Below are 23,502 nucleotides of genomic sequence, written 5' to 3'. Positions count from 1 at the left end.
ATCACTAAAAATAATGTTAAAGAGGTGTGTGAACTTGCAAGTACGATGTGAGACACTGTAATATGCTCTGGCCCGCTCCCTGCATACCGGGGTGACGAGATTCATAGCAGACTTTCGTCACTCAATGGCTGGATGTCTAAGTGGTGCCCACAGAATAACATAGGTTTTATAGACAATTGGACGAGTTTTTGGGGCAGACCTGACCTGTTGAAAAGAAATGGTCTACATCCCTCCTGGGGTGGTGCCGCTCTTCTCTCTAGAACTATGGCAAATAGTCTTAGAGTTCGTACTTGACTAACTGGGGCCCAGGTCAGGAAGCAGACAGGCTGGCTAAACCGACCGTCTGCTAGCCAACTCATATCACAGAAGTCAGTTAATTCTCAGCACATAGCGACTCCATCATCCAAGTTATCACACTATAGCGACTGTGTCTGTTCCTCGAATTAGAAAATACAAAAAACGTCCAAACCAGTTTATGAATAACAACTTTATTGATGTTCAACAAATAAAAAATATATATAACGCAGAGAAACAAATGATAACGCTTGGATTATTGAATATCAGGTTCCTTTCTACGAAAGCACTTTTTGTAAATGATATGATCACTGATCATGAACTAGATGTGCTCTGTTTGACAGAAACCTTGCTCAAACCAGATGAATACATTATTTTAAACGAGACTACCCCCCAAGATTACTGTTATAAAAATAAGTCGCATCTAAAAGGCAAAGGGGGAGGTGTTGCTACAATTTATAATAATATTTTCAGTATTTCACAGAAGACAGGCATTAAGTATAACTCCTTTGAAGTAATGGTGCTTCATATAACATTATCAAGAGAAAAAAGTATTAATGATAAATCCCCCGTGATGTTCGTATTGGCTACTGTATGCAGGCCACCAGGGCACCATACAAACTTTATTAAAGAATTTGGTGATTTTGTATCATAGTTAGTGCTGGCTGCAGATAAAGTCTTAATTGTGGGTGATTTTAATATCCAAGTTGACAATGAAAAAGATGCATTAGGATCAGCATTCATAGACATTCTGAACTCACATGTCAGGACAACACGTTTCAGGACCTACTCATTGTCGAAATCATACTCGGATTTAATTTGATTTGATTATATTTTATTAGATTTAATACTGTCACATGGAATTGATGTTTAATGGTGTTGAAATTCTGCAGCAAAGTGATGATATATCAGATCATTATCAAATCTTGTGTAAACTTCATATAGAGCTGTAAATTCAACTCCTTCTTACAAACCATCACTTCTACCACAAAGGACTGCTTTGTAAGTAATCTTCCTGATTTATCTCAATTCCTCAGCATATCCAACAGCGCAGAAAAACTTGATGATGTAACAGAAACTATGGACTCTCTCTTTTCTAGCACTTTAGATACGGTTGCTCCTTTACACTTAAGGAAGATTAAGAAAAAGTGTCCAACACCGTGGTATAATGAGCACACTCACGCCCTAAAGAGAGCAGCCCGGAAAATGGAGGGCAGCTGGAGGAAAACTAAACTAGAGATATTTCATATTGCTTGGTGGGAAAGTACCCTATCCTACAGAAAAGCATTAAAACTGCTAGATCTGATGACTTTTCGTCTCTTTTAGAAGAAAACAAACATAACCCCAGATATTTATTCAATACAGTGACAAAATGAACAAAAAATAAAGCATCAACAGGTGTTGACATTTCCCAACAGCACAGCAGTAATGACTTTATGAACTATTTTACTTCCAAAATCGATACTTTTAGAGATCAAATTGTAACCACGCAGCCATCAGCTACAGTATCACATGAGATACTGTATGCACTATAGATCCCATGGGGAACAGTTCCACTCATTTTCTACTATAGGAGAGGAAGAATTGTATAAACTTGTTAAATCAGCTAAACCAGCAACATGTATGTTAGAACCTATTCCATCTAAACTACTAAAAGAGGTGCTTCCAGAAGTCATAGATCCTCTTTTGGCTATTATTAATTCGTCATTGTCATTAGGATATGTCCCCAAAACCTTTAAATTGGCTGTTATTATGCCTCTCATTAAAAAAACCACAACTTGACCCCAAAGATCTAGTTAATTACAGTCCAATCTCGAATCTCCCTTTTCTGTCAAAAATATTAGAAAAGGTAGTATCCTTACAATTATATTCCTTCTTAGAGAAAAATTATATCTGTGAGAATTTCCAGTCAGGATTTAGACCATCCCATAGTATTGATACTGCTCTTATTAGAGTTACAAATTACCTGCTCTTATCATCAGATCGTGGTTGTTTCTCTCTATTAGTGCTACTGGATCTTAGCACTGCGTTCGGCACTATTGATCACAACATTCTTTTGAATAGACTAGAAAACTTTGTTGGCATTAGTGGAAGTGCATTAGCATGGTTCAAATCCTACTTATCAGACCGCCATCAATTCGTAGCAGTGAATGAAGAGGTATCCTATCGATCACAAGTGCAGTATGGAGTACCTCAAGGCTCAGTACTAGGGCCATTACTTTTCATGCTTTACATGTTACCCTTGGGAAATATCATCAGGAAACACGGTTAGCTTTCACTGTGATGCTGATGATACTCAGCTCTATATTTCTTCACGGCCTGGTGAAACGCACCAAATTGAGAAACTTATGGAATGCATAGTTGATATTAAAAATTGGATGACGAGTAATTTCTTACTGCTAAATTCTGAAAAAACAGGTGTTAATTATCGGACCTAAAAACCCCACATGTAATAACCTAGAACACTATCTAACACTTGATAGCTGCTCTGTCAATTCTTCTTCATCAGTTAGGAACCTAGATGTGCTGTTTGATAGCAATCTTTCATTTGATGTTTCTAGCATCTAGCATCAAAAATATATCTAAATTGCGACCTATGTTCTCAACGTCAAATGCAGAAATGCTAATTCATGCGTTTATGACCTCAAGGTTAGACTATTGTAATGCTTTACTGGGTGGTTGTTCTGCACGTTTGATCAACAAACTACAGCTGGTCCAAAATGCAGCAGCTAGAGTCCTAACTAGAACCAGGATGTATGACCATATTAGCCCGGTTCTGTCAACACTGCACTGGCTACCTATCAAACATTGTATAGATTTTAAAATCTTGTTAATTACTTATAAAGCCCTGAATGGCTTAGCTCCTCAGTACTTAAGCGAGCTCTTATCACATTATAGTCTTCCACATCCGCTGCGTTTTCAAAACTCTGTCCGTTTGATAATACCCAGAATATCAAAATCGACTCCGGGCGGCAGATCCTTTTTCTATTTAGCGCCCAAACTCTGGAACAATCTACCTAACACTGTTCGGGAGGCAGACACACTCTGTCAGTTTAAATCTAGATTAAAGACACATTTCTTTAACCTGACTTACACATAACACACTACTACACTTCTATTATTCAAATCCGTTTAAAGGATTGTTAGGCTGCATTAATTAGATCAACCGGAACCGGGAACACTTCCCATAACACACGATGTACTTGTTACATCGAGAGAAGATTGACATCTATGCTAATATTAGTCTGTTTCTCTATTATTCCGAGGTCCCCGTAACCACCCAATCCGGTCCGTATCCAGCCCAGATGGTCATTGCAGTCACCCGATCCAGTTCGTATCTAGACCAGATGGTGGATCAGCACCTAGAGGAGAACTGCCCCCCCGACTGAGCCTGGTTTCTCCCAAGGTTTTTTTTCTCCATTCTGTCATCGATGGAGTTTTGGTTCCTTGCCGCTGTTGTCTCTGACTTGCTTAGTTGGGGACACTTCATTTCCAGAAATATCGTCGACCTGATTACACAGACACTATTTAAATTGAACTGAGCTGGACGATGACATTACTGAATTGTTTAATCTTGTCATTTTACATTATTGACGCACTATTTTCCTATTTTGATATTGTGCGGTTGCTTTGACACAATTTTTATTGTTAAAAGCGCTATATAAATAAAGGTGACTTGACTTGACTTGACAATGGAGGAGCAAACAGACCTTAAACAGCTGACATTCCAGCATGTGAAAAACATCATGTGAGCATGATAAATGAATGCATAGTGGTTATCATGAGTTTGGATAGTGTTAAATGGGAGGTGTTTACTGCATGTAGGCTTCAAGGTTATGTCTCAAGCACAGTGAATGCAAACGTGTGTGCCGCTTTCTTACTATAACCATCTTGTTGGTACTGTGGGTCTGTGACACTTTCAAACATTGAACATTTTTGATCAGCCCAACTTTTACTGTGCAATGGTTCATCGTTAGTTCATGTTAACTTATGCAGTTAACTTATGTTAATGAAACCTTATTGTAAAATTTTACTAAATTCATCGTTCAGATTCATTTGATTCTACCAAATTCAAGCGCACAAATTAGAGGTGGGCTCCTTCGCTGTATAAGGTGTAACTGAATGTCATTCCTACAAAATCTTTCTCCTTCAGACAGCTACATTCCCAGTCAACAATTTGATCTCACAGTGATCTCACCATAAGCTCACAGAATACTTGTGATGAGGTCACAATGTGAGGTAACAGTGAGCTAAAAGTGTAACCTCACAGCACCCTCACTTTGTGCTCATACTAATGTAAGGTCAAAGTGCACTCACTGCACAGAGACTAGGTACCCAGCATGCATAGCAGCATGAAGCTTTTGATTGTCACCATTGTTGAGATTCATACACTAATTATTGATGTTTCTCTTTGAGTTTAAATGACGGAGTAGTTAATAATGTTATAATTCTATATAAGTTATAATTCTTTATAAATGATTATGAGACTGCTGGATTCTACATTGTATAATCACAGAACTATTATATTTAGAAACTTGAGATTAATAAAAACTCACCAAAACTGTATATTGAATCTAGGTGATGACTGTGTTGTTTTCATCAATAACAAACCAATAGCACCTGGTTGCAGTCTCTTTTTGGCTTTCCTTGCCATAACAAATGTGCCTTACAAACACAGTTACAGCAGCCCAAAAAAATATAATGTTATAAAGTCAAGGGTCAAGAGCCCAACTAAAGCAAACACCTTGATGGTAACGTCAAATGAAACAAAACAGCATCATCTAAATCTCTGTTAATTCTCAATAAGCACTTTTGTAGATGTCTGACAGAAATTAAGTCGGTCTGGTTATTAATGAGTGAAGCTGGTGATTTGTTTATTTCAGTTGATTTCATCTATGGCTGTGTCTGGAAGTCAGTTGTGTGTTTGGAGAAGGTTTTTATAACAGAAATCTGTGGTGTTATGGTGTGACGTGACATGTGGCCAAGTATGGTGACCCATACTCGGAATTCGTGCTCTGCATTTAACGCACACGCACACATAAACGTACAAGCACAAGCATCCGGAGCAGTGGGCAGCCAATGCTGCATTGCCCGGGGAGCAGTTGGAGGTTCGGTGCCTTGCTCAAGGGTCTCACCTCAGTCGTGGTATTGAGGGTGGAGAGAGCGCTGGACATTCACTCCCCCCACCTACAATCCCTGCCGGATCTGAGACTCGAACCTGCTATGAAACTTGTGGCTGAAACACCATCTGTCGCTGACAGGAGGAAATGACATTTGACAGTAAAGTGCTCTCTTATTCCTATCTCGGTTTCCCTGCCTTTTGCAGATGCTGAGATCACTAGTTGTCTCAAAACTCCCTCAGACTGTTAGCACTGATCCTCTTGTAGGTTGGCTAGAAGACTGTTTATCTCAGTGTATCTGGATAATGCCTACTTCTATATTCAAATAGCCTTTATAATGAGTGTTTCTGAGATTGAGATTCCTTCACAGTCCCACAACTGAACAAATGTGTGAACACAGCTCTCTAACCTCTAAAATGAGTGTGCATGCTAAATGATCTGGGTGATTGACTGATTATGGTTCATTCTGAAAATGCATTAAACCATCACATGCTCCTGATTTTCAACCACCAAGCATATCCCCTTCAGAGGATGTGGAGCTGGAATTTATTTTGATGCGAGCCCACCTTTCACAGGGGCGCTCCCTCTTTCCTACTGAGCTTAAGATAAGTTTCTGCCTTTAAGAATTATCAGGAAACACTCAGACTCATGGCTTACAGCCTTGACAGTGTGCCAACTGGGACTGCTTCATGTTTTTGCCCAGCACAGGCAACATTGCTTTTAAGAAACCCACATTTTAAGTGTTTATAAGAGTTATGAACTAGTTGGCGACTCCGGCATGACCTAAATCCTATTGCTATTTGGACCTTATTTTAAGACCTGTGATGTTTAAGGCACAGACACTGTTGCTGCTTTCCTGTCATTCAGTTGTGGTGTTCAGCTGAGCATTACTATGATATAAGCCCGAAGCATTAAGCAGCACTCAAACTGCTGACGTCACATAATCATTTGAGAATATAGTTCACTCACCAATGTGTCTACAGTGCCTCTGGAGTCTATCGCTGGCATGAATGCTGGCAGTGACTGTATGGTTTAAGGATGCCGGCAAGTCCACCATCTTATTACTTTGCAATGTGTTTGCAACAGTCTAATGTTTGCTTATCTTGCTCTTATGGCCACTTTGTCACTTAGCTTATGAAGTTTTCCGTTGCATGTAGCACTTTTAGCTAAAGTCAGTGGCTTCGTTTGGAGCTGTGCTGGACCTTTGCTATTAATACAGTGGGATTTTATACCATCCTATAGCATTCAGCTACTGATGCAATGTCAAGTAAACCTAACTCGAAAGGGAGCAGTCTGCTCACCATTTTGATTTAACTTTAGCAAATAATTTTTTAGGCAGTTTAGAATAAAACAAATGAAACAATAACCAGGGCTGTTGACTTTGATTTCTTTGGTATCTTAAAAAAATGTTAAAAAGTTAAGACTCTAAATGCTAAATGAAAAAAGGCTCTAAATACACAACGATTTGTCCAGTTGAGTTAAAAACAAGTATACATTCTCTTTGTCTTTGTTGCTGTAATAGTCCAGATGATAGTTGTGTATCTTGAGAAACAAGACACCATCGGCCAGTCAGAATTTAGCAGTTATTAGACCATGTTTTCAAAGGATGGTGGGAGTAAAATATGGCTTCTGTTTCACGAATCCAGTCCGTAGCCTTCCGTCTGCTCACCACCAGATGTCGTCTTTCTCTTTACATTGACTCTCACACCACACAGACTTTTACGTCACTCCGGACTACAGTTCCCATGATCCATTGCACTGATTGCACACACACAGCTGAAGGCACTGATTACACATACACAGCTGAATCCATTCAGACATGCTTTATAAGCATTGGACTTCCTTTCAGGTTGCTGAGTATTGTTCTAGCATTTAACACTCTCCTAGTGTTAGCTGTCTTACTGAGCCATTATGTGTTTCTGTTTAGTCTCTAGTATTATTCTGCATTTATCCCTCACCTAGAGATAGCTGCTTTACTGTGTCTAGTTTCCAGTTCTAGTTAGTCTAGTTATTTCGTGTTGCCTTGTTTGCTGATTTCTGCCTATGTGTCTTGGATTAACCCTTGTCTTGCCGTTTGGACTCTGTTTGTACCTTGTTTGGACTACTGCTCATGTTATTGGACTACCCCTCTTCTCAAGCCTAATGGATATTGTTCACAGATCAAAGACCCATGCTTGCCTTAGGATTACTGTTGTTTTGTCTGTGTTATACCTGTTTGCTGATGTTTTGACCCTGCCTGTGGTTTTGACCACGTCTTGGAATAAAGCCTGCAAATGGGTCTGCACATCTCACGTCTCGTTCACCCTGTTACAGCTGACATATTTGACTCTTAACCTGAGTTTTTTTGTTTGTTTTGTTTTGACATTTTCACTTAAAAAGATTTATGGCTCTATCTCTTAGATTGATATAAAACTGTAGAGGGTCACAGCAATTGTATTATTTTATAAGCGATTCTGCTCAGTTTATTTTAAACTACTTTGCTAAAAAGAATCTTGATAATGCTATAACCAGTCAAAGTAACTGGTGTTCTTGGCTTGGCCCTGTAATTGCTGTTTGCATGTTTCTGTATTATTCTCATTCTTTTACTGTAATACAATTAAGCAATATCACACAGGTAACTTTTGTAGAGAATTTAATCATTGCTAGTTATACATATACAGCATATATTGGTTATAAATATCACTGCATCTTATTTCTAAATCTCTGTGAACAAAAGTAATTCTAAACAAAGGCAAAGCATGAAGTTTTGAGAGTAACAATACAATGCACAGACAGTGAGTTGAGTATATTTTTTTGCACCCCTTCTCTTTGAGAGACACTCTGCTCTCAATGATCATAGAGCATGAGAAAATACAGCAATCTGGGGGATATTCACTGAGAATTAATTGCATCAACTAAAAGTGATGGACCTTTATTGCATTGAAATCACATAAAAGTTTCACAGTGATGCTCCCTGTATCATATATAATAGTCTGGAAACCTGGATGCATACCCTAGCAGAGTAGTATAAATGAAAATGTCTGAGTGTTGTTTTACTAGATCTCCTCCACTTTAATAAGACGATCTGTGCTTATAATAACTCTTGGAATGCTTGTCTGATCTTATGGAATGATATTCCGGACATTATTCAAACGGAATTGCAAATTGTATTTGCAATTGCGTTTTCAATTTGTGGACGCATAAAATGTGACATAATCCAAACGCAAATGCAAATCGTGCATTACCGTTTGCATTTTCGTTTAAGCGAACGCACAGTGACTGCCAAATTTAAAATGGAAATGCAAAGTCCGTTTGCATCTGTGTTTCCCATATCTTACGAGTATTGACCCAGTCATATTTAAATAGCAATTTCAATTACCACGTCTGCTTTTACACTTTCTCAGCGTCGCGTATGTAGCCAGCCAAAACTCAAATGGAATCGCAATTCCCTTTGTATTTCCATTTCCGATGCCTTACACGGAAACCTGTCAATCAGTGTCAAGGGTGGGATTATGCTATGGGGCGTGTTCGTGTTGGGACGTGACGTCACTCACAGTCGACCGCATTTGGCGGACCATGCGTTCAAAAAGTACATAGATGATGTGACAGTCACCAAGACCATTACCACACGTGCCAACCAGAAGCCATGGATGACAGCAGAGGTTCGTGGGCTGCTAAAGACCAGAGATGAAGCATTCAGATCAGGAGACAAAGCAGCCCTCAAAACAGAAAGAGCCAATCTGTCTCATGGCATCAAGAAGGCAAAACATCAATATGCTAAAAAAATCAACAACTTCACAGACAGTAAAGACACTCGGACCCTGTGGCAAGCAATTCAGACCATCAATGACTACAAGCTTCCGCCACAGGCCAGTGACGATGACACATCCTTACCAGATGCACTCAACCACTTCTACTCACGATTTGAGATACAGAACGACACGCCTGCACTGAAACTACTCACATCTCCAAATGACCAGGTACTCTGTCTCTCTACAGCCGACGTAAGGAAGACCCTGTCCCGGATTAACCCACGAAAGGCTGCGGGCCCTTACAACATACTGTGACGAGTCGGCTGCCACCCCCCTAATATCATCACCACCCCGTCCCTTATTCGCCGCCCTTCACCAGGCTCCCGACGGGAGTGGGTGTGTGAGAGAGGAGGGGCGCTGAAACAGCCAGGGCTGGCGGCGTGTGATGAGGCGCACCTGATGTGAATAGAGCCTCATCACCGCCGCCGTTTAAATGCCGAGTGCGCCTCTCCTCGGGAGACCGGTCTCTTCCCCGTGCATGCACGCTGGTGTCCTCGTGGGTCCAGGAAGGGAGCGTTGAGGGAAGTACCCGCCGCCGCCGGACCCGCAGTCCGGTTGATACCGCACCCGTGGTACGGCCGTCGGGCCAGGATGCCGGGCCGTGGAATCCCGTCGAGCTTCGGAGGATTAGGAGGTAGACGAAGCCGCTACAGAAGCCGCCGTCCCCCGCGCCCCGGACCTCCAGACGGGAGCGCGTGCGGCCACCGGACTCCGCCCCTTTCCTGGACCCTTCCTTCTCGAACACTGCCCCTCCTTCACGATCCCCCGCAGCTAGACGAGGACACCAGATTCCCTGTTTATTTTGGACACATTTTCCCCTTGGACACTTATTTTGATATTTTTGTTTAATAAAAACCTCTCCGAGGCCTGACGCCACGCCCACTGTGTCTGTCGTTTGCTCCTCCCGCCACAATACCTGGACGTGTACTGAGAGACTGTGCTGCACAGCTGACGGATGTCCTAACAGACATCTTCAACACCTCACTGAGCCAGGCAGTCATCCCCACGTGTCTCAAATCCACCTCCATAATTCCAGTACCAAAGAAGTCACCCGTGTCCTGTCTGAATGACTATCGTCCCATAGCACTGACCCCAATCATGATGAAGTGCTTTGCGAGATTAGTCATGCATCACATCAAATCCAGTCTCCCAAACACACTGGACCCATTCCAGTTTGCATACTGTCCAAACCGTTCCACGGACGATGCAATATCCACCACTTTCCACCTAGCTCTTACTCACCTGGAACAGAAAGACTCTTATGTAAGAATGCTGTTCATCGACTTCAGCTCAGCATTCAACACTATAATCCCAAAACAGCTCATCCACAAACTAAACTTGCTGGGCCTTAACACCTCCCTCTATAATTGGATCCTGGACTTTTTAACTGCAAGACCTCAGTCAGTCCGTGTCGGCTGCAACTCCTCCAGCGCTACCACACTGAGCACAGGTGTCCCACAAGGCTGTGCGCTCAGCCCGCTGCTCTTCACGCTGCTGACTCACGACTGCACTGCCAAGTCCAGCTCCAACCACATTATCAAGTTTGCTGATGACACAACTGTGGTAGGCCTCATCAGCAACAATGATGAAACACTCTACAGAGAGGAAGTGGCACAGCTGGCGAAATGGTGTGGTGCTAACAACCTGTCCCTCAATATAAGACAAAAGAGGTTGTGATGGACTACAGGAGAAACTCTGTTGACCATCCCCCACTGACCATCGACGGCTCAAACGTGGAGAGAGTTGGCAGCACTAAATTCATGGGGGTGCACATCACAGAAGATCTCACCTGGACCACCAACGTCACGTCACTCAACAAGAAGGGACAACAGTGCCTCCACTTTCTCCGTCGGCTGAAAAGGGCAAGTCTCCCGCCACCCATCCTCACCACTTTCTACAGGGGCACCATTGAGAGTGTGCTGACCACCTGCATCACTGTCTGGTATGGGAACTGCAGTGCTGCTGACCGCAAGACCCTACAACGGACAGTGAACACTGCCGTAAAGATCATCTTCGTTTTTTTCTTTCTCACAAATTCATGTACAAATATCTCTTTTGCATAATTTCATGTACAGTATTTATGTAAAGTTCTTGTACAGTCTCAGTTTGTGTATGACTAGGCAACTAGGTATAGTAGTTATAGTGTGTATAGTATATGTATAGTCAGATGGTCTATTTTTGTCTATAGTCAGATGCTCTATTGTTTTTTTTGTTTGTTTTTTTTGTTTTTTGTTTTTTATACTTGCATTGTTGTATGTTTATCTTATGTTTAACTAGTATGTAGCACCGTGGTCCTGTGAGACACGACATTCCGTTCCACTATATGTCCACACGTGTAGCAGAATGATATTAAAGCTCAACTTGACCTGACTTGAGTGGCACCCCATCAGCCTTCAGATATATATATATATACTAAAAAAATGGAGGCACATATGGAGGCACAGCTGAAGCTACTCACAGCATGTCAGTCAATGCATAAAATAGTCCCAATTAAAATGTTGTTGCTTTGAAACATTCAAAAATATTAATCTGTGCCACCAGACCCTTCAGAAACAGACTTGCTTACATTACAACACCAGTGTCAAATGCTGTTTTTGCACAGCGCTACAGCAGAACATAATTATATTATGCACATCACAACCATTCTACAAATACCAAAGCTCTGACTGAGATACAAAGTAGAGAAATTATAGATGAAAAATGAGACACAGGCCAGGCACATATCTCCCACATGAGCACCACAGATCAATATGTCAATATAAGGAATATTCAACTCCAGTTTGGAGGGCAATTGTCCAACAGAGTTTATGCCAATACCACAGTAAGTATTTATTTTATGTATCTGTCCATATACAACATATAATCTAATATGAATACATGCATATATTGTTATTTCAAAAGCAGCTCTTAAATTTGTGAAAAGTTAGGGGTTAGGGGTAGTCAAGAGGTTAGGGGTAGTCAAAAGTTAGGGGTAGTCAAGAGGACTCCTAAATCACTAAGACCAAATCACAAAACATTCCTTTTACGTTAGCACGATGTCGTACTATCAGTTATAATTATTCTAGTCCATTAATTAAAAGGCGTGTTAGGTTGTTCTAGTCCATTAATTAAAAAGCTTATTAATTGTATAAGAGATGTAAAAGCCTGACAATTTGCTGATCACATACATTTTCAAATCGTTATTTGAATATGGCAACATCTGTATTTAAAAATGTTTAATCAAATATGGCAACATAGTACCTTGTTCTACAATATTCGACTCATTTCAGATGAGCAAAATCTGCACAGAACCGGTCACTGATGAAATGCATGCTGGATATAAATGAGGGTAAAGCTAGTGATGTCCAACTTGCTCTAATGCCACACTAATATATGCCAAAAATCTCTCACGACAGCGAGTCGGCTGTGCATTCGAGTGCAGTTGCTCTCCCCCAACTACGCTGGCAAAAGCGTGACGGAAAATAACTTGCTGAGGACACAAATTAATACTCATTAACCACTGATTTATTTTTGATTATTAGAAAGTGTGATTATGTGTTTAAATTAAGCGTGAATCTACCCAAACACTATGACTGCACGTGGGATATGTCTCTGTGTGGGATATGTCATACTTCTAAATATATATAAAATATGTCTTTATAAAAACTAAAAATGGATAGAAAAAAACATTGTTGGGAAAAATACACTAGTACTTTGGATGTGTTGTATATCACAATTATTTCCATATAAAAGCAATAGAATATAAGTTACATTAAATTTATTAGCAACAGAGTAAATAAGGGTGAATCATGCAATATCTACCTTTGACACAGAGTGTCAGAACTGTCCATTTTGTCTGCACTTACTTCCCCTCACTGCAGCTGTCTATTCTAATGGCAACTTTTAAGGCGAGATGAGGCGCAACTCAAACAAGACTATTTCTATAATAAAATGACCGACAGAGACCCTTCTATGGAGTGAAAACAGTATCAAATCCTCCCACAAATGCACACGAGAGATCCACACTCGCGCACACAATCCGCAAATGCACGCGAAGGATCCACAGTGCGATACACAAGTGCACGCGAGAGATCCACATGCGCGCATACAATCCAGAAATGAACGCCAGAGATCTACACACACAGGGTGATCCAGAAATGCACGTGAGAGATCCACACACACGCACACGCAATCCAAGCGCATTATTGTTTCTTTGCTCACAGAATGATCCTGAAATACTGTTATTTCAGTTAACTATTCTGTTACTGTTACCTACCCGTTATTTCATTCACAACAAATTGCGAGTCCTTTGAATTAGTGTTCTGCCTTAAGAATGTCTATAAATACGTGCGTATTTGCGGATTCTTTTGAGACTGTCATTCCGCAGCCTTAACTCACAAATGCGCACAAGCCTATCTGTACCCTTTACCCATGGTATGAATGAAGTAGGCGGTCAGACATGTGTAGTAGAATGGCGATCTGAATGGCGATCCACTTTAAGGACCCTGATTTTTTTCCAACATTATTGCCACCAATATTTGAAATTTCATCATGTGATTATTTAGATTTTTTTTCTTCATTGGTTACACGTGTATCTTCGTCTTCTTTGTCGTATGTACAGAAAGTGGACAATTTTGTTAACCTTTGTGTTTGTGAAATGTAGTGAGCTGTATATGCAAGTATCACATTTCTGTAGTTCTGTGGTCTTCGTTCGTTGTGCAGAAAAATAAAGTTAAAAAAGCTGTGTCAGGGTATAGTCCAAAACCATTGGTAATATTGGGTTGATTTAGAGCCAACTACATATAAGAAAAATCTTACTGGCTGTACCTTTAAAATAATTAAAATTCTAATTTTATACAGTAAAAGTTTAATAAATTCTTTCAATGTACTTCTCCTTTTAGTTGATCATTAGTGTAGTTCCAACCATTATCAAACACCAGTGCTTGAAGTGGAAAAAAATAACTGGCGGTACCAAGCTGCGGTACCAAACAGGACCAGACCACTAAACCTCCTGCCTTGACCTGACTGGATCCATTCAGAACCGCAAAATTTCTGACCACCGCATAAACAACATCAGAAAGATCAGGCCCTTTCTGACAGAGCATGCTGCGCAACTTCTTGTCCAGGCCCTTGTTGTTTCTAGACTGGACTACTGCAATGCTCTTCTGGCTGGTCTGCCATCAAACACAATCAAACCTCTACAAATGATTCAGAATGCAGCGGCACGACTGATCTTCAACGAGCCCAAAAGTGCGCATGTTACACCTCTCTTCATCTCCTTGCACTGGCTACCAGTGGCAGCTCGCATCCAGTTCAAGACACTGATGCTTGCGTACAGAACTACCACAGGCTCAGCACCCTCCTACTCCCACTCACTATTGCGAACCTACATCCCCTCCAGAAGTTTGAGATCTGCTAGTGAGCGACGCCTTGTGGTACCATCACAGAGAGGCTCAAAATCACTCTCCAGAACATTCTCGTTCACCATTCCTGGCTGGTGGAATAATCTTCCCACCCCTATCCGGAACGCCAGATCCCTGGCAATCTTCAAGCAACAACTGAAAACTCATCTCTTTCGGCAGTACTTGACTTTATCCTAAACTCAAAAAAAAAAAAAAAAACCTCTTTCCCTCTATCTTTCTCTCCGCTTACTAGCTTGTACTTATTTGAACAATGACTGAGACTTGGTGTTACGAGCACTTCCTCTGTCTGATTGCCTCTTCAAGATTAATCGCTTTTTGTATTCCCCAATTGTAAGTCGCTTTGGATAAAAGCGTCTGCCAAATGACTAAATGTAAATGTAAACTAAAACACATTCAGCCAGCATCCATTATAAAACAGTCTTGCTTTTAAGCCAAATACACTGAAAATGATATTTTACTGACATCTGGACATAAATCACTATTCTCTGCCATGTTTTCTCTGCATTAGTGCTGTTTTTAATTAGCTTACTGGATCCTTAGACTTTCCAGGATTTTACAAGTTTAAAATTATGTGATCGCAAAAGCCTGCTTCTTTTCATTTTTAAGGTAGTCAATAATTAGTACTCAATAATTCATTACTATTCTACTACTCTGCGCGCCTCCCCTGGCATGCTCTCATGCCTCACACATTGAAAACCCTTGAGACCGACTCTGCTTGCTTTCATTCACATGATTGGTTGAGATGAGAGGTGACCCCTCCTGGTAGTGTTAATTATATAGTGTAATTTCTAATCACCCAGACACTGAAGTTTTTACTCTGAGTACCAGCAAGATGTCAGAAGTGCTGGTCCACACAAAAATATGCAGGTACACAAAAGACTAAAATATAGAAGTGCCAGTACTGTGGCTTCAAGTACTGTCAAACACACCAGCCTGTAATTTCCTAGTAACCCAGAAGTAGAGCCCGGCACAGGCCTGAATCTAAGCCCTAGCCCAGCCCTGGCCTGAGACGTTCAGGCTAGCCTGGCCTTTGTTCGATCCTGAATTACCGACCCGAGGCCGACTGGAGCCCATGTCCATTACTGCGGGAAGTAGGGGTGCTGCAGCACCGCTGGCGTGTAGCCCAAGAAAAAATGGGTGGGCTGATCTTTTTTTGATCTTTAACGTTAGATCTTTCCTATTCTTGGAACAAAATTAATGCTTAAGGTTGATTCAGTATTACTCTTAATAAAAAATCCCCTTACTTCAAACGAATGCTTAGTTTGGCTCATTATTACTACTAATAATAAAAAAGGCTATACAATAAAACAGCACAATGACAAATTCACTTTGAACTTTTATTAACAATACGAATAAGGGAAATATGTTTTACCCGCATTGTAAAACAAATAAATAAACGGTCTTTGGATTAAAACGATAGTAGTTTGTAGTTCATTATTAGCCTATTAATTATAACACATCAGCCATAAAATAGTAGGCTACAATGGCAAATTCGCATAGGCCTATATTAAACATCTAACTTTTATTGACAAAATGAATAAGATGGATATAGCCTACTTGCGTTGTAACCCAAATAAATAAGGTATTTTCCCTCTTTTAAAACAAATGCTAGTTTGTGGTTCATTGTTTTATTTATTTACATTTTTTTATGAAAACACAGCAACAATAAAGACAATCTCGTTATTTTAAACAAAGAAATTAAACTTTTATTAACAAAAGTTGCGCTTTTGGATCATAGTGTTTAGCATCACTCTCGTCACGTGACCAACAATACCCCCCCCCATTACATTTCTCAGCCCCCCCCCCCCCCCCTTCTCAAAATACGTTCCCGCGCTATGTCTGTGTCTTTTCTCTCTTGAAACCCTATTGTAATTGTTAGAATAGTCATGGATCAGTGATCTCGACGTAAAACTGATCAAACTGTAAGTCGCAGAAATTTGAAACTTGGAGAGATTGTAGTACTCACACTGCCTACAACGTGACCGAGGCTCGAGCCTGACGGGGGCGCTACAGTGATCAAAAGTACAAAATCGCTCATAACTTCTAAACCGTCAGTTACAGGCTCAAGTGTCTTATGTCGTTGGAATCCTTGGCTCACGCTAGACATGCATGCTTCAGATTCGATCTGAGAAATGTTAGGCTATTTTTCATTTTTTTTTAAATTTTCTTTTGCAACTAGACCTAGGTTTTTTGCCCGATCGGACTAAACCGGTGCAGAAAGATTCCCTGGACAGTGAATATCAGTAATTATCCAAAAAACTGAACTTCACGAAACCTGCTGAACACATGTGACAGGTGATTCTAAACAAGCATTCAAAGTTTTAAGGAGATCGGACCACAGCTGGCACTACAACATTCATAGAATATTTTTAATATTATAAAAATATTTAATTTCTATGGTAAATTACCTGTATTTGCCAAAAATGCTTTTCTAATCATGGATTTAGGTGGGTACAGCATAATTACATATATAATATGTAATGTAATTTTCCTTGTATGCTTAAATGCCTTAAGCGCTAGAACCACGGTAATTGCTGCTTGCAGTTATATTTCTTCTAGTGTCTTTAAATTAATTTAGAAATATGTTAGGAACATTTTTTTGTTTGTTAAATTTAAGTTGTTGTTTTTTTAAAGTGACGCCCAAGCGGCCAACGGCAGACAGTGAGTTGATCATATGTTTGATGAATTTAGCCTTCTAAAATCATCATGACTTGCCTAAAATAAAAACTATAGATATAAAACACTTCAAGCATATCACAATGTTAAAGTGTTTTACCTATAGATAAATGTGTGCTGTTATGTGCATATCAATCGTTTGTGCAGAGAGTGGAAGCTAAAGCATGCTTTGTGGGATATGGAGGCGTCAGTGCGTTCACTTGCATTTTTTTTAATAACAGTGGAAACATACAGATAAGAATAATACATCATTCGGAATTGTTAAGGGCCTACTTTTATTTGTGTGCACTCACAATAAAAAATAACATTGTACTTTTGTAAAATAAAGAAAACAAACAGGATGCGCTTTCTACCGTCTCGGTCTTCAAAAGGAGCCCTTCAAAAATGAACTGAAACAGAGCAAATACTTGCCTCACATATATATGAAAAATATATGTCACACTTTATATTAGGTGATCTTAACTACTGTGTACTTGCATCAAAAAATAAGTACAATGTGCGTATTGTGGTTATATTGTATTGCAAAACACTGCTGCTATTGAGGTGGGATAGGGGTAAGGTTAGGGACAGGTTTGGTGGTATGGGTAGGTTTAAGGGTGGGTTAAGGTGTAAGGGATGGGTCAACAGTGTAATTATAAATGTAATTACAGAAATTAATTACAGATGTAATTACATATTGGTAGTATAGTACAATGTAAAAACATGTACACAATAAGTGCATTGTACCAAATGATTAGTTTAAATCTAAGTACACAGTAGTTAAGGCCACCTAATATAAAGTGGGACCAATATATCTATAAAAAGCTTTGAATTGCTACTTTAAAATGATATAATTCAAAAAAAAAAAACCTCTTTCATTATGTAATCTGTAAATATGCATTTCTCTCCAAAGGCACGTTCAATGAGATGGCTAGTCAGGATCATCAACTTCATCTTTGCGATAGTGAAAACAGGTTTATTAATTTATAACTTAAATATCTCCTTACTACCCCCCCCCCCCCCCCCCCCCCCCACCCCAACACATTCATGGTAATTACTTTTGCCGGGGCTTTACGGCAATATTTAGCCTGTTGCCTGCACTTAAACATGAAATAGGCCAGCCTTTTGTCACGGTGCACACAGCAGGGATGAACGAGGAACACGCAGACGAGGTAGGCTTGCTGTGATAGACGGTGTTGGCGGTGATACCGGTGTTAAGCCGCAACACCGGTTACGTCACTTGGCACTGTCCCTCACCTTCATTTTGATTTTTTTAATAGTAATAAAAATAATTTAGTTCAGTTAGAGAGCAGACACTACAGAACTGAACGTGGTTGCTCAATGCAGCACATCAAACGAACGACAGTCGCGCATCACAGATCAGATTTCATTATCACGTGAGGAGAGTGAGTCGAGCTGACTGACAAGAAGAGAGAGGCGAGACAGACAAGAGTCAAGACCATGGCAGAAGAGTTTGAAAACAAAATGTTTTGGATTTTGAAAAGCCTGTTGACCTGCCATTTATCTAAGGTGATATTGGATGGTTTTTATTTATTTATTTATTTATTTTTTAAACATTCGTTTCTCATTTATTTGGTTCCACAGTATTTGCTGATTTCTATTTCATTTAAATAGAAATGACATTTTCTCCATGATTTTACATCAACGTGTATGCAGTCCAAACCTCCAAACTTTCTTTCTAAAATGCGCATGGAGCCTTTTACAAGCTATTTAAAACCGGAGGAAAAGAGTGAAACCTCAAACGAACTGAAAACAAACAACTGCTTGATGCCGAATTGCGCTAATTTGACATTTTAAAAGTGAAAGTAAAATGTGCACGGAGCTCTTACAGGCTATTTAAAATCGAAGGAAAGCGAGGAAAAGAGGGGAAACTTAAACGACCCCCTCCCCCCACCACGGTGATACCGATATTACCGGTGTTGTCACACGTCGATTAACCGGTGGGAAATTTTCCTCACCGTCACAACCCTACATCAGATGTTCAACTACACTGATATTCTATGGTAAAACATCTATGGTTTTTTTTCTTCTTGAATCCATGGAAAGTAGCAGAAACACTTAAATAACACGTAAATATCAGGTATGATTTATTTGTTGAACAGAATCTGTTGCAGGAATGAGTCAAAGTCTGTTCACATCTCTGTGGTTAGATCAGTGTGCACAATAATGTGTCTTTTGACCTTCATTATGTATGTTTTGATTATACTGTGTAATAAATAATTTTAAAAACCCATTTTTTCAATCTCCTCACATTCTCTCTTACCTGCCTCAGTCACAGTCACACTGATGGGCCATTAGCAGCCTTTAGGGGAGGGCCCTTTGTCTCTCAGGTGAAAATCACTTAACATTCAAGGCCATTACCACTCCCTCGCATATTGGCTTCACAAAACATGTCTTTAAAAATTTAAATCAATGTATTGTTTTCTGTGAGCAAATAAACAAGATGATTTTCACATAGTTTTCAAGCAAAAATTCTAGGCTACAAGATCCAGTTCTCAAAAGTCTTGTGAACAATTGTTCTGTATGTGTTTTATTGTCTTATTTCAGTGACTTCAACATTTTAGTTTTTCACTAACCACGCATAAACGTTGATTTCTCAAAAACACAATCATGTACATAAATGCTGCTAACATATTATTGTAGCCTAGTTTGTGCTGTTTACAGTGTTATTAGACTTTAGCCATTTATATTTTTATAAGCAACTGAAAAAAGCACAAATGTCAGGGCATGTCGAAAGTTCTCCAGGCCCCCAAAACACCCCAGAAGGTTAAAAAAACGATGGCGTGGCTGCCCATATTCGCTCTGCGTATCCTTGATGACCGTGTAAACAATAACCCTATTGGTAGACATTGGTAGATTCCTCTTTCTACTGCTCCAAGCACATAGACATGCATGTGACATGCATATTCGGTTGTGTAGTGTGGAGGGAGATTGTTTCTGAATGCAGTGAAAATGCCAGTGTAGACGAGGATAGTTTTTACAACGCCATTTTAAAACGAAAACGCACTAGTGTAAACAGGGCCTCAGTCATGGCCGCTATAAAGAAAAGAGCTGAATAAATATTCTTCAAGAATCATCCATTTGTGTTCCATGGAAAAAACTAGGTTGGTAACAATATGAGTGTGGTAAAAAGAAGAAAGAAAAAATAATACCCATTTTTGGGGTCATGTGATGACATAACTGATGACAGAGTCACAGATTTACCACACAATGCAAAGCATTAAAAAAGAATGAAACACATGATCATACTGAAATTAAGGTGCCCAAATCACATAAAACTGGGACTCCTTGTCACCCTAACAGAAATACTGGCAGAAGTACAGGCTGGACAGCTATAAACTGCTACAGTAGGCATTCGGAAGAAAGGTAGACAGCTTGTGATCTGGCTCTCCTTCGGGTTCCATAATAGCACCCATTAGTGTAATTGATAGGATGATAAGTCATACATGAGCAGTCATTTTTATTTAATCCTAATGATTACTTTATTAAAAAGGTATCTTACAATTCACAAGAGCAGTGTGCTCCTGGAGCCTGAGTTACTCAAGCGGTTTACAGGGACCAGCTGTCTGCTTAGAACAGTGAATGCTGCTGACACATGTGAAGCCAAGCCTGACTACAGTGCCACTGGGGGTGAGTGGCAGGGAGTGGATTTAAACTCAGTTTGGACTGTGAGTGGCACTTTGGATGATCTGGTTCCCAGCATGGTTCCCAAGAGTAATCTGCTCCCAAGATAGACAACTTGGTAATAATCAAACTGAGTGTCACTCAAAATGCCCTGGATGTCCATGTGACTCAGCCACATGGACATTTTAAGTTAATTTAAATTAATCTCCATTTGCATTCATTTTGATTCTGGAACCAAATCTGCAGATGCGTGGAAATGTACAGTAGTTTTACAAAACTGTAAAAATGATGACTTTTCCCAAATATATTGAAATTCACAATGCATTAATATTTTTGTCTTGTTTACTTGAGTGTCAACAACTTATGCATGATATTCTGACTGTGTGTCTAATGTTGCTGCTAAAGCTGCCTTTTTTACTACCACTTAACAGAGAAATCATGTTCCAGAAATAGCTATTTTTCCAAAAAGCAATATGCAAGAAACATAATTATTAATGTTAAACTAAATGGCTTATAAGTATCACAACAGTTCCCTTTCGAATGGTCTCTCCCATTGTGTAAGACGCTAAGGGGAAAACTCCTGTTTTACTCTGTACTGAAGCCTGATTTGTTCACGTTCATGTAGCTGCACAATCCAATGGCCTTTTAGCCCACCAGAAAGGTCAGAGCCGACCCCTATATAAGTCAGCTCAGAGCGCCATTCATCAGATCATTCTCCTTCAGCGATGAGGATCATCTCTTCGCTGCTTCTGCAATCAAGAAGCCGAAGAAGGAAGAAGAACAGCTTGCAGCTCGCCGCCGTAGAAGAGTTCCGGCAGTGGAAGAAGCGGTAAGCCTTTTCCTAGCGACTTTGTTTCATATATCACACCACAAGGTACTCTGCACGATGCAGAAGGGCAGTGAGTGCGTCGCCCACCCACAGACTGCGCACTCACTGAGACGGAATGCTCTCACTCAGAGCATAAGTCTTGCTCTTCTCCGTTCGTGGACCACCTTCTTCAAAGAAGGCAGCCCCGCTCTCCCGTTTCTCTTCTCTCAGTGAGCTCAAAGAAAGAAACATTGGAGTCACGGGACTGAGCAACCGGGTCGAGTGATCCCATGCCGGCTGAGAGCCTGCGTGCTAAGTCTCACTCTTAATTCTCCGCTCGCAAATCGCCTTCTCAATGAAGGCAGCTCGCTCTCCCATTTCTCTTCTCTCAGCAAGCTCGGTGAAGGAAACGGTGAAGTCATGGAGTTGAGCAACCGGGTTTGAGTGATCTCACATGTTTTACACATGAGGGAAAAAGAACACCCCTCATTATATCGAGCAGCTCAATCCCTCTAGGTGGATCGCTGACAGCTTCGCATCTGAGTGTGCCGCACACATGGGACACGCTAAGGCTGTGCTAACTGAAAGCGTTTACTCTCACTATAAGAGCATGTGTGTCTCGCTCTGCCTCTCTCGCAGTTCGCCTTCTTCAATGAAGACGGCACTGCCCCTCCCGTTCTCCTGTTCTCTCCTCCCAGCTGCCTTGGAGGAAGTAATGGTGAAGATCGCGGGGCTGAGCAACCTGGTTTAAGTGATCACATGCCAGCACAGCACGTGCTTCGCTCTCCCCTGCAGTGCTCTGATCCGGCAACGTGTTTTACATGTGAGGATTAGCACCCTCGTCTGCATGAGTAGTTTTTATCCTTATAGGCGGCTGCACGCTGTACTTTGATCTGCCAGTGTGTTTACATTTAAGGATCATCAGAACCCCTCATCTAATGAGCGGTTTGATATTTTTAGGCGGATTAAGTGAGAATGCTGTCACCAATGATTATTATAAGTGACAGCTTGGGACTAGACGATTTGGACCATGCCCACTCTGACACTGCGTTCATGGGGGCTAGCTGCTCTCATTGCCAGAGCATTGAGTCTAGAATAGCAAACATTTGCAGAGAGGAAGAGGAGTAGTTCTCGCCTTGGCAGGAACTCCCTCAAAGGAGCTTGCTTTCATCCTCCATCTTTCTGAACACCTCTGAACAATGGAGTTTTGTTCAAATTCAGGCGCAAACAAGCTTTCATTCGCAAAAAAAATCCTTGCTTTAGGAGTATTATTCAAACTTCTGTCTCGGACAACAAAGCTCTCATTCTCCGACATGAAGTACAAACACTGCTTGCAAAAGGTGCAGTGAATATAGTCCCACCAGCGGACAGCGAGCCAGGCTTTTTCAGCAGCTACTTCCTCATCCCAAAAGAGATGGCAGGCTCAGACCTATTTTGGATTTCAGACATTTGAGCTGCTCGCTTATGTACCGGCTGTTCAAGATATTAACTGTCAAACAGATCCTCGTGCACATTTTACCCGAGGACTGGTTCTGACAGTGGATCTGAAAGATGCATAATTTCACATCCACATAGCCCCCCATCACAAACCATTCTTGAGATTCGCATTCGAGGGAGTGGCCTATCACTATGCAGTCCTTCCATTTGGACTGTCTCTGGCCCCGCACACTTTTGCGAAGTGCAGCTCTTTCCCTTCTGAGACAGATGGGATTCCGCATAATGAACTACCTTGACGATTGGCTGATTGTCGCCAGATCAGAACGGGAATTGGTTGCTCACAGGACGCT

Source organism: Barbus barbus (assembly GCF_936440315.1).
Source record: "Barbus barbus genome assembly, chromosome: 18".
NCBI classification, from domain to species: Eukaryota; Metazoa; Chordata; class Actinopteri; order Cypriniformes; family Cyprinidae; genus Barbus; species Barbus barbus.
This window is presented reverse-complemented; position numbering follows the sequence as displayed.